At 42.9% G+C, this 12,247-nt stretch overlaps 1 long non-coding RNA gene across 1 annotated transcript in view; it reads left to right on the top strand.

The window, feature by feature from the left end:
• Window positions 1–12,233, top strand: part of LOC106573454 (uncharacterized) — a 39,573-nt gene extending 27,340 nt beyond the window's left edge. The window contains exons 3-4 of the long non-coding RNA XR_001321349.2: window positions 5,913–5,978; window positions 11,986–12,233. This is a non-coding gene — a long non-coding RNA (uncharacterized lncRNA). The remainder of the gene's footprint in view (window positions 1–5,912; window positions 5,979–11,985) is intronic.
• Window positions 12,234–12,247: the final 14 nt, after the last annotated feature.

A 12,247-nucleotide genomic window follows, 5' to 3' on the forward strand; every position in this document is an offset into this window, starting at 1 on the left:
TCAATGGAAGAATTTCACTGTTCTGTTTTACACCTGTTGTATTCTGTGGACGTGGTGAATAAACTTTGAAACTCGAAACACACACACAAGGTCTCTGTGGGGTGAGGCAGTGAAAGATGCTCTGTGTTCACTGGCCGTGCAGGGTATAATAGTGGGTACCCGACAGGAAAACAAACACACACCCGGACACAGACAATAATCACTGTATATCTAATGGTACTGTAATTCCACCCCACATAATACAGTACCCTACCATATCTTTGGAGTGCCAAAAACCTTTTGAGAACTAGTGGGTGCATGGTATTATTGTTTCTGCCTCATTAACATATTTGGAGGTGTGCCTTTTAAGAGGCTATATATGTTGTCCCCGTGAGTCAGAATGCTGTACCAACTAAACTCCAATGTGGTTATAGTGCCTCATCAGTTGAACATTTATAGGTGACAGATTGAAGTGGCAGCAAGTCTTCAACCAAGTCTGGAAGCCTTTGTTAAGGCCTCTTGCAAGTGATATAAAGCACCAACTATTCATTAATATTGTAACGTATAAAACACTTTACCTAGCAGCCAACCTGCTTGCACCAATCCTTTGTAATTACGGTAAGATACTGTGAAAAACAAACCCCTCCCCTCAATTTCATTCATCCATTCATTCGTTCATTTAGATTATGGTAGGGTTTACCTTTTTTACAGCATAATTCAGTTTTACAGTAATGTACTGTGTGTCATTACGCAGTACTTCCTTTGATACCATATTTATATTACAGTAGGTGTACTGTAATATGAAATACAGAACTTTACTTGCCACTGAGCTGCCTGTTAGCCACTGTCAAATTCACAGTAACCCCTTTACAGTGCTGAACTAGTATGGACAAGAAAAAAATAACTATGTACACTTTGGCATCCATTGTTACCCAACCATAAAATTACTAATCATAGAACATACAATCTCATTTAAAACAACCATAACACTAAATAGGCTTTTATTGGGCACATGAATGTTAGAGCTGATTCCATTCTATAAGTTCTAATTCTCTGGCTATGACCTGTGACCCGCAGGGCGCTGACCGTGAGGCCTGATCTTTACTCTAACAAGCCCTGCTCTGTGTAGGGGACAGCAGGTCATTAACCACAGAACACATGATTGATTATTGATTAGGATGGATTAATGGTGATAAAATATGCACATTATAGGTATTAATACGTATTAGACTAATCTGATACCATACTACCTCTAGTGCATTGATAGCAGCAGTATCTATCATCGAGTCACTAGCTCTGTCAGATCTCTCATTGTCTGAAGCAACAGCCAGCTTTGAGTTAATCAGATCTGCTGCAAAGGGAAGGGATCACTGCCGCTACCAAGCTTTCCAACCAAGGTGCATGAATTGAGATGCAAACTGAAGGAGGAAATTGAGCAACACTTGGAAGACAATGGAATAAAAATGTAAAAAAACACTAATTTATTGCTAAAAGTAGAACCATTGCCTTAATCATGTTGTTTATTAGATCTATTAAATAAATACTAGACCCTCATTTTTTCCAAAGTCAAAACAGAACACATATTTTAACAGACACACCTGGACATGATCCAAAACAACACAATGATCTTTGCAGCAGAGGGAGCACCCCCCTATCCACATCGATGGGACCGCACTGGAGAAGGAGGAAAGCTTCAAGTTCCTCGGCGTACACATCACTGACTAACTGAAATGGTCCACCCACACAGATAGTGTGGTGAAGATGGCGCAGCAGCGCCTCTTAAACCTCAGGAGGCTGAAGACATTTTGCTTGGCACCTAAAATCCTCACAAACTTTTACAGATGCTCAATTGAGAGCATCCTGTCGGGCTGGTACGGCAATTGCTCTGCCCGCAACCGCAGGGCTCTCCAGAGGGTGGTGCGGTCTGCACAACGCATCACCAAATTACCTGCCCTCCAGGACACCTACAGCACCCGATGTCACAGGAAGGCCAAAAAGATCATCAAGGACAACAACCACCCAAGCCACTCCCGGTTCACCCTGCTATCATCCAGAAGGCATGGTCAGTACTTGTGCATCAAAGCTGGGACAGAGAGACTGAAAAACAGATTCTATCGCAAGGCCATCAGACTGTTAAACAGCCATCACTAGCACATTAGAGGCTGCTGCCTGTATACATGGACTTGAAATCACTGGCCACTTTAATAAATGGAAGACTAGTCACTTTAACTCTATGCCGCTCTGACATTGCTTGTCCATATATTTATATATTCTTAATTCCATTCCTTTACTTACATTTTTGTGTATTGGGTATATGTTGTGAAATTGTTAGATATTACTTGTTAGATATTACTGCACTGTTGGAGCTAGAGACACAAGTATTTCGCTACACCCGCAATAACATCTGCTAAACACGTGTATGTGACGAATACAATTTTATTTGATACACTACTGCATTTCTGGCAGATTTTTGCAATTGCAACATGGTTAGGACGGTATTCTGACTTGAGATCCATGCACTTAACCCACATTTCCTCCCATTCCTCCTCCCAAGTCTCCCATTGACAACAATGAATGATTTACCTGAATGACTGAGATCAGTGCACTTATCTCGATTCTGAATAGAGCTGTTAGGGACAGAACAGGACAGGATGGTCTGGAGTGTACAAAACATTAATAACACCTGCTTTTTCTATGAGCTAGACTAACCAGGTGAATCCAGGTGAAAGGTATGATCACTTATTGATGTTACCTGTTAAATCCACTTCAATCAGTGTAGTTTATGGGAGGAGACAGATTAAAGAAGGATTTTTAAGCATTGAGACAATTGAGGCATGGATTGTGTACATGTGCCATCAGAGAGTGAATGGACAAGTGCCTTTGAACAGGGTATGGCAGTAGGTGCCAGGTGAACCCATTTGAGTGTGTCAAGAACTGCAACGCTGCTGGTTGTTTTACGCTCAACAGTTTCCTGTGTGTATCAAGAATGGTCCACCACCCAAAGAACATCCAGCCAACTTGACACAACCGTGGGAAGCATTGGAGTCAAAATGGGCCCACATCTCTGTGGAACACTTTTGACATCTTGTAGAGTCCATGCCCCGACAAATTGAAGCTGTTTTGAGCGCAAAGAGGGGGTGTAACTCAATAGTTTGGAGTCACTTAGAAATGTCCTTGTTTTTGAAAGAAAAGCACATTTTTTGTTCATTAAAATAACATCAAATTGATCAGAAATACTGTTGTAAATTACTATTGTAGCTGGAAACGGCAGATTTTTTGTGGAATATCTACATAGGCGTGCAGAGGCCCATTATCAGCAACCTTCACTCCTGTGTTCCAATGGCACGTTGTGTTAGCTAATCCAATTTATCATTTTAAAAGGCTAATTGATCATTAGAAAACCCTTTTGCAATTATGTTAGTGTTGATTAAAGAAGCAATAAAACTGGCCTTCTTTAGACTAGTTGAGTGTCTGGAGCATCCGGATTTGTGGGCTCGATTACAGGCTCAAAATGGCCAGAAACAAAGACCTTTCTTCTGAAACTCATCAGTCTATTCTTGTTCTGAGAAATGATTGCCAAGAAACTGAAGATCTTGTACAACGCTGTATACTCCTCCCTTCACAGAACAGCGCAAACTGGCTCTAACCAGAATAGAAAGAGGAGTGGGAGGCCCCAGTGCACAAATGAGAAAGAGGACAAGTACATTAGAGTGTCTAGTTGGAGAAACAGACACCTCACAAGTCCTCAACTTGCAGCTTCATTAAATAGTACCTGCAAAACACCAGTCTCAACGTCAACAGTGAAGAGGCGACTCCGGGATGCTGGCCTTCTAGATAGAGTTGCAAAGAAAAAGCCATATCTCAGACTGGCCAATAAAAATAAAAGATTAAGATGGGAAAAAGAACACAGACACTGGACAGAGGAACTCTGCCTAGAAGCCCAGCATCCCGGAGTCGCCTCTTCACTGTTGACGTTGAGATTGGTGTTTTGCGGGTACTATTTGATGAAGCCAACCATCTAACCTCAGCTAACCTTAGCTAGCTAACAGCAAGCTTTAACTTGGGGAATTCCTCTGTCAAGTGTCTGTGTTATTTTTCCCCATCTTAATCTTTTCTTTTTATTGGCCAGTCTGAGACATGGCTTTTTCTTTGCAACTCTGCCTAGAAGGCCAGCAACCCGGAGTCACCTCTTCACTGTTGACGTTGAGACTGGTGCTTTGCTGGTCCTATTTAATGAAGCTGCCAGTTTCTCAAACTAGACACTCTAATGTACTTGTCCTCTTGCTCAGTTGTGCACCGGGCCCTCCGCCTCCTTCTATTCCCAGTTGGAGCCAGTTTGCGCTGTTCTGTGAAAGGAGTAGTACACAGCGTTGTACCAGATCTTCAGTTTCTTGGCAATTTCTCACAAGGAATAGCCTTCATTTCTCAGAACCAGAATAGACTGACGAGATTCAGAAGAAAGTTATTTGTTTCTGGCCATTTTGAGCAGTAATCGAACCTACAAATGCTGATGCTCCAGATACTCAACTAGTCTAAAGAAGGCCAGTTATATTGCTTCTTTAATCAGGACAACAGTTTTCAGCTGTGATAACATAACTGCAAAAGGGTTTTCTAATGAACAATTGTCCTTTTAAAATGATAAACTTGGATTAGCTAACACAACTTTCCATTGGAACACAGGAGTGATGGTTGCTGATCATGGGCCTCTGTACGCTGTATATATACTAGGAGTATATACATAATATACTCCTAGTAATTTTTGTAGTCTTTAGACCAGGGTTTTGTTGAATCATCTTAGGCTTTTGTGTAGGGTGCTGGTGTGTGTTTAGTTGTACCTCTCTATTTACGGATCAACAATCTTCCTACCCTAAAACACACTGTAAATAACGAATGAACTGTCCATCTTACCCAACACATAGGTAGGAGTGTGAGGAGTGTTTCTGGAACACCAAACTTACACACATGCTTACCCACGCACACATACACAAGCGCACACAAGCACGCACGGCATCTTAAATGTTTTCTGTGGAAAAAACTGCATGGTGTGCACCGTTTATGTATATGCTTCATAGAGAGATGGAGTGAGAAAGAGACAGAGTCAAGTATAGAAAGATCCACACAGAAAGTAAGGGAAACAGAAAAAGGCTCTGCTCGTGTGTGACCCTGTAATGAGAGGTCTGTAGCTCTCTCACACCAATGGTGGAGCTTTGGGACAGACAAGAGATACAGATAAACACACACACAGTGTAGAGCGGGGTGATTACTGTGGTCCATCAACCCTGCATGTCCTCTTTCTGCAGGGTGCGTGTCATCATCAACAACCCTGCCTGTTGGAGAGGGATGGGAGAGAAAAACTGGTTCCACATTTTGTTTGGTTCTGTGCAAGTGCAGTGTGAAGCTGATTATAAACGAAATACATTTTTTAGTTGCGCTCGTGTCTCTTGGTATCCCCTGCGCTGTGCTGAGCTTAAGTGTTTTACGCATTGCAAGTACTGTAGGTGTGAGCAGAGCACACATTTGACAAGAATGGAAGATCTATTGTCTTGTGTGTGTAACATAGTCACAGCTTAAGGAGGAAAGGACAGAGGGGGTAGATAGGAGAGAGAGGGTGAGCAGGAGGAGAAAGAAAGAGCAAAGAGATAGAGAAAGGGGAGGAGAGTTAAAGATGATGTAGCAGGTGACCTTTGGGCTGTAAGTTCAGGTCATGATTAGTCTCTCGGTCACACGCTAACAGGCTACATCAGGATAGAGATCTGCTACTCTCCGTCTTTACCCTTAATTCATTTTCCTTTTGTCTCTTCCCTCTTTTTCTCCTGGTCCAATTTCTGAACCGTGTAACCAAGACTAACTGGATGATGTGGGCGTGGGCATTGGCATGTGCGTGTCCCTAAACATTGTTTGCTGACCCATTCTCTTTCTCTCCCTCTCTCTAGGTTTCTCTGGTGATGTAGCTATGTACCATGACCCAGCAGCTCTTTGTCTTGTCTGGTTCTTGTCAGGTAAGATACTGCACAATTTAGGGGGAATGTTATGGTGTGGTATTCGGACACTATAACCTACATTCTTAATGCAACACATTACAGCACAACATTATTTATCAGATACATGCCATCATAAGCCAACCAAGAGCTGGCTAGTGTAAAAATGCGGTGTGTGTGATGTGTGTATGTGCATGATGTGTGTATGTGTGTATGTGTGTGATGTGTGCATTTGTGTATGTGCGTGTAGTATAAGAATGTTTTAAGATGTTATTATTTGACTCATCAGTGGAAGATGTATTTTATGAGCTGCCAGTTAGATTACAGCATGCTGTTAAAGAAAGGCCCTGGGTGGAACGGCTGCTAGTCTCCAACGCTATCTGCACCGAAAACACATAACGTACACAAAAAAGACCACAATGGGCTATATCTGTTCTCTATGTGGTCTTTCTCTCCAGAGACTGAGAGTCAGACTGGACAGCAGACGGAAAAGAAGAGATAGAAGAGAGAGAAGAAAGGAAAGAGGCAGCAGAGTAGGAAAGGAAAAAAGAGGAGATAGAAGAGGAGTGATAGAGGAGACAAAAGAAAACATGGTGCTCATCAAAACGCTGGTCAACCAAGTTAATTACAGAGTTGTGGTGCAGGGCTGTGACATAAAGAGAGAGATAAAGAGAGAGAGGGAGAGAAAAGGAGGGAGAGGGGGAGAGAGGGAGAGAGAGAGCGAGAGAGAGAGCGATAAAGAGAGTGCGAGAGAGAGAGAGCGAGGGAGAGAGAGAGAGGAGGGAGAGAAGAAAGAAGAGAAGGGCTGGTGAGTTCTCTCTCAGGACAGTATGTTCATGTTATTTAGATGAGATTTCTCTTCTGTAGAGTGGGAAGTTTCTAGGAGTTAACAGTCTATAGGGGGGTTGGGTGGGAGACAGATCGTAAAGTTAACTCAGGGCACATTTTTGCCCCTGCAAGAATAATCCTGTTACAGTGAGGGAAAAAAGTATTTGATCCCCTGCTGATTTTGTACGTTTGCCCACTGACAAAGAAATGATCAGTCTATAATTTTAATGGTAGGTTTATTTGAACAGTGAGAGACAGAATAACAACAAAAAAATCCAGAAAAACGCATGTCAAAAATTTTAATGAGGGAAATAAGCATTTGACCCCTCTGAAAAACATGACTTAGTACTTGGTGGCAAAACCCTTGTTGGCAATCACAGAGGTCAGACGTTTCTTGTAGTTGGCCACCAGGTTTGCACACATCTCAGAAGGGATTTTGTCACACTCCTCTTTGCAGATCTTCTCCAAGTCATTAAGGTTTCGAGGCTGACGTTTGGCAACTGGAACCTTCAGCTCCCTCCACAGATTTCTATGGGATTAAGGTCTGGAGACTGGCTAGGCCACTCCAGGACCTTAATGTGCTTCTTCTTGAGCCACTCCTTTGTTGCCTTGGCCGTGTGTTTTGGGTCATTGTCATGCTGGAATACCCATCCATGACCCATTTTCAATGCCCTGGCTGAGGGAAGGAGGTTCTCACCCAAGATTTGACGGTACATGGCCCCGTCCATCGTCCCTTTGATGCGGTGAAGTTGTCCTGTCCCCTTAGCAGAAAAACACCCCCAAAGCATAATGTCTCCACCTCCATGTTTGATGGTGGGGATGGTGTTCTTGGGGTCATAGGCAGCATTCCTCCTCCTCCAAACACAGCGAGTTGAGTTGATGCCAAAGAGCTCCATTTTGGTCTCACCTGACCACAACACTTTCACCCAGTTGTCCTCTGAACCATTCAGATGTTCATTGGCAAACTTCAGACGGGCATGTATATGTGCTTTTTTGAACAGGGGGACCTTGCGGGCGCTGCAGGATTTCAGTCCTTCACAGCGTAGTGTGTTACCAATTGTTTTCTTGGTGACTATGGTCCCAGCTGCCTTGAGATCATTGACAAGATCCTCCCGTGTAGTTCTGGGCTGATTCCTCACCGTTATCATGATCATTGCAACTCCACGAGGTGAGATCTTGCATGGAGCCCCAGGCCGAGGGAGATTGACAGTTCTTTTGTGTTTCTTCCATTTGCGAATAATCGCACCAACTGTTGTCACCTTCTCACCAAGCTGCTTGGCGATGGTCTTGTAGCCCATTCCAGCCTTGTGTAGGTCTACAATCTTGTCCCTGGCATCCTTGGAGAGATCTTTGGTCTTGGCCATGGTGGAGAGTTTGGAATCTGATTGATTGATTGCTTCTGTGGACAGGTGTCTTTTATACAGGTTACATGCTGAGATTAGGAGCACTCCCTTTAAGAGTGTGCTCCTAATCTCAGCTCGTTACCTGTATAAAAGACACCTGGGAGCCAGAACATTTTCTGATTGAGAGGGGGGTCAAATACTTATTTCCCTCATTAAAATGCAAATCAATTTATAACATTTTTGACATGCGTTTTTCTGGATTTTTTTGTTGTTATTCTGTCTCTCACTGTTCAAATAAACCTACCATTAAAATTATAGACTTATCATTTCTTTGTCAGTGGGCAAACGTACAAAATCAGCAGGGGACCAAATACTTTTTTCCCTCACTGTAATTTTGACTGCTCTTGAATCACACACACGAACACACATACACTTTTCCTTGTCGCGTGATGTCATCTTGGAAGAGATCGCTTGAATCCTTCATAAGTACATAACCTAGTGGGGGATAAACTCCTAATTAGCTGCAGGATAACCCCATTGGTGAGACAACCTAGTAATGAACGTACTGTTTGTGACTACCTACAGTATACTATAGAAGGAGTACATTGTGTTAAACATAGCAGAGTTAGTATCAGACTAGAGTGTATACACAGCAACAGCCTATTGGAGTATCTGAGCTCAGAGCTGACTGCATCTCAGAGAATCTTTCATCCGCCTACATGCTGACACACATACATACTGTCGTGTCTTTGGCTATGCTGGATTAAGTGATATGACATGCTATTCTATAATATTACCTGATTAAGCTAATCAGGTAAATAATTAACTAGAAAGTCGGGGCACCACGAAAGAATGTTAAGAGAGCTGTTATCTTCCGAATAAACTCTTAAAGACCTGGTAATCTTTTACATCAATAGCAGTCAATATTTAATCGTCACCTTGTTTAGTCTCATCTGAAAGTTGCAAATTCTTGGTCATCTTCAAGAACCCTGGCTAACAAGTTGAATCAGCAATACAAAATTTGGTTTAATTATTTATTTACTAAATACCTAAATAATCACACAGAATTACATCTACACAGAATGGATCATACATTGATTACAATTATGTCATAAAGAAAATGTCCCTGGTGGACGGAGCCGACATGACGGCTGGTTACACAAAGGAAAGGGGGTGGTGTTTGAATGAAAGAGCGAGAAGACTGAGGAACAAAGGAAGAAGCTATGTCTCTATTGGGCCGTAGGCAGCTATGCTATCGTAAATACAGTATCTTACGCATTCTAAATTTCCGCCCATTTGAAAAAGGAGAATGCAATAAATATTTACTCTGAGCTGCACTTCGGTAGATTGTTCGTAGATGGGAGACCGGGTGGTCCAGCATGGATCTCTGGTCCTCTGAAGAATGTCTCTGGTGGTAAACGGGATACGTTGTAGTATTGTTGTGTGTGTTAGACTGGATATGTCGTCCATCCTTTCCTAGCCCACGTTTACAGTTGCTGTGCTAACGCAATGGCTAGGAGGTATCACTTCTTTAGTGAATAAGAGTTCAAAGTTCATACCAAGTTGCCAAACTTTAAGCTCATCCTATATTTTGGCTGGTATAGTCAAAATTCATCCTTCCAGCGTGTAGGTTGTCACCTTCACATTGACATTTGATGCTAATTTCATAATTTTCTTGCTGAGGTTGGCTTAGTTCTGTAGGTGGTCTTTGTCCTTTCAACGTGGGGATCTCAAGTCCACACGTCCTTGGAACAGGAAGTTACATTTTCGTTAAGGGGCTTATATAGAGTTGGGAGAGAGGGCCGTGTTTCATAGTTTACAACCAGTGTCTGTTCACATGGGCGGGGCCACTGAGTTGGTAGAGTTTACTCTATGACAAACCGTTCTCTCATTAAGAAGCTAAATTACATTTAATCTTTTCACAAATAGTTTCATATTTAAACATTTAAATTGTACAACAATTCCATGTGAATCTGATAACTAGAATGTGTAGATTTTACAAGCTACAGTTTATGTCGTCCTATCATCAGTAATCACGTCTCAGACGCCAACTGAACTGACATCATATTCACTAAGTCCCAACGCATATTTTCAACTGGTTGGATTACCGAAATATGGTTCCGTTTCCCATCTTTTGATGTCACCAGACTCTCTCTCAATGTTAACAAAGGGATTTTCAATAGTCACATCGGTAGAGTAGAAAGAGGAAAAAGGGGAAAGGTATTTATGGGAGTCATAAACCTCCCCCCTCCGGCCAACGTCATGACAGTACATACACACGCACGCACACACACACACACACACACACACACACACACACACACACACACACACACACACACACACACACACACACACACACACACACACACACACACACACACTGATAGGACAGAGGACAGCACTCAGATCGTACATAGTGAATCTCTCTCCCTATCTCTATCCCTCTCTCTCTCTCTCTCTGTTGTGTTGTTGGAACGTATGTGTTGTAAGGCATTATTTCAGGGGGTTCAGTGGAATAGAATTCGATTGTTGGTTGTGAAGAGACAGTGGTAGTAGTTCTGCTGGGTAGATAGGCATGTTCTGGGCTTAGGGAAACAGAGTGGGAGCTTTAGCTGAGGACTTGAAGAGATAGCATCAGTTTGGGCACTCACACAGACACACACACAGTCACACACTCACACAGACACACATACACACACACACACACACACACACACACACACACACACACACACACACACACACACACACACACACACACACACACACACACACACACACAGTCTCACAAAAAAATGTGCTGTGTCTGCGTCAGTGGAGGCAGGTATGTGGGAGCACACACAAACACACAAACAGTCAGAGTGTAAGGCATGGGCGAGTGAGGAATCATTGAAACAGAGATCAGATTCAGGAAGAGTTCCAGAGCAGTGGCATCAGAACCCTGGGCTTCTATATCAGCTATCTGAACAGACTTATCCTAAAACAGCCACAGGCACAAACACCAATGCACATACACCTACACAAATACACCTACACATATACACCTACACACATATAACTACACATATACACCTACACACATATACCTACACACATACACCTACACACATACACCTACACACATACACACATACACACACACCTACACACATACACCTACACACATGCACATACACCTACACACATACACAAACACCTACGCAAAAACACCTACACACATACACAAACACCTAAACACATACACTTACACACATACACCTACACAAACACCTACACAAAAACACCTACACACATACACAAACACCTAAACACATACACCTACACACATACACCTACACACATACACAAACACCTAAACACATACACCTACACACATACACCTACACACATACACCTACACACGCAGGCACACACAGCATTGCGCAGGGAGAAGAGTAATAGAGTTTGCTGCAGTAGAGAGAGATTGGGGAAAGAAGGTGAGAGAGGGGGAGACAGAAAGAGGATGAGAGAGAGAGAGAGAGAGAGAGAGAGAGAGAGAGAGAGAGAGAGAGAGAGAGAGAGAGAGAGAGAGAGAGAGAGAGGCATTCTCCAAACCAACTCCAATCCTTTTAGTCATGGTCTGACTGACTGTGAAATAAACATTACTGTCAGCTCTTGTTAACAATACCCCAAAACTCTCCCATAACTCTCAGAAAACTTGAACATAACTCTAACATATTTGATGTCAGCACAAAACATGGAGTTTGTCACCTGTACAGTAGATACATAGAGCTGCTTTGCGATGAGTTGTTTAGCCTTATCTCTTGTCGTTCTGCACCCCCCCTCCTTCTCTCTCTCTCTCTCCTCTCCTCTAGAAGGTCTGATGTCTAGACCGTGTGCTCCTTCATGTGTGGTCCAGTTGAACTCTCCTTGACCATTAGCTGGACCACAAACAGACCAGCAGCTACTGTGACCGCACTTCACAACTACTTCACCTTGACTCTTCACCCCTTTACCTTTGAACCCTCACCCCTGACCCATACTCTTGACCTCTAACCCCTCACTCCAAACCCTTAACCTTACTCCTCTCCTCTCCTCTCCTCTCCTCTCCTCTCCTCTCCTCTCCTCTCCTCTCCT

Source organism: Salmo salar, chromosome ssa16 (assembly GCF_905237065.1).
Source record: "Salmo salar chromosome ssa16, Ssal_v3.1, whole genome shotgun sequence".
NCBI lineage: Eukaryota > Metazoa > Chordata > Actinopteri > Salmoniformes > Salmonidae > Salmo > Salmo salar.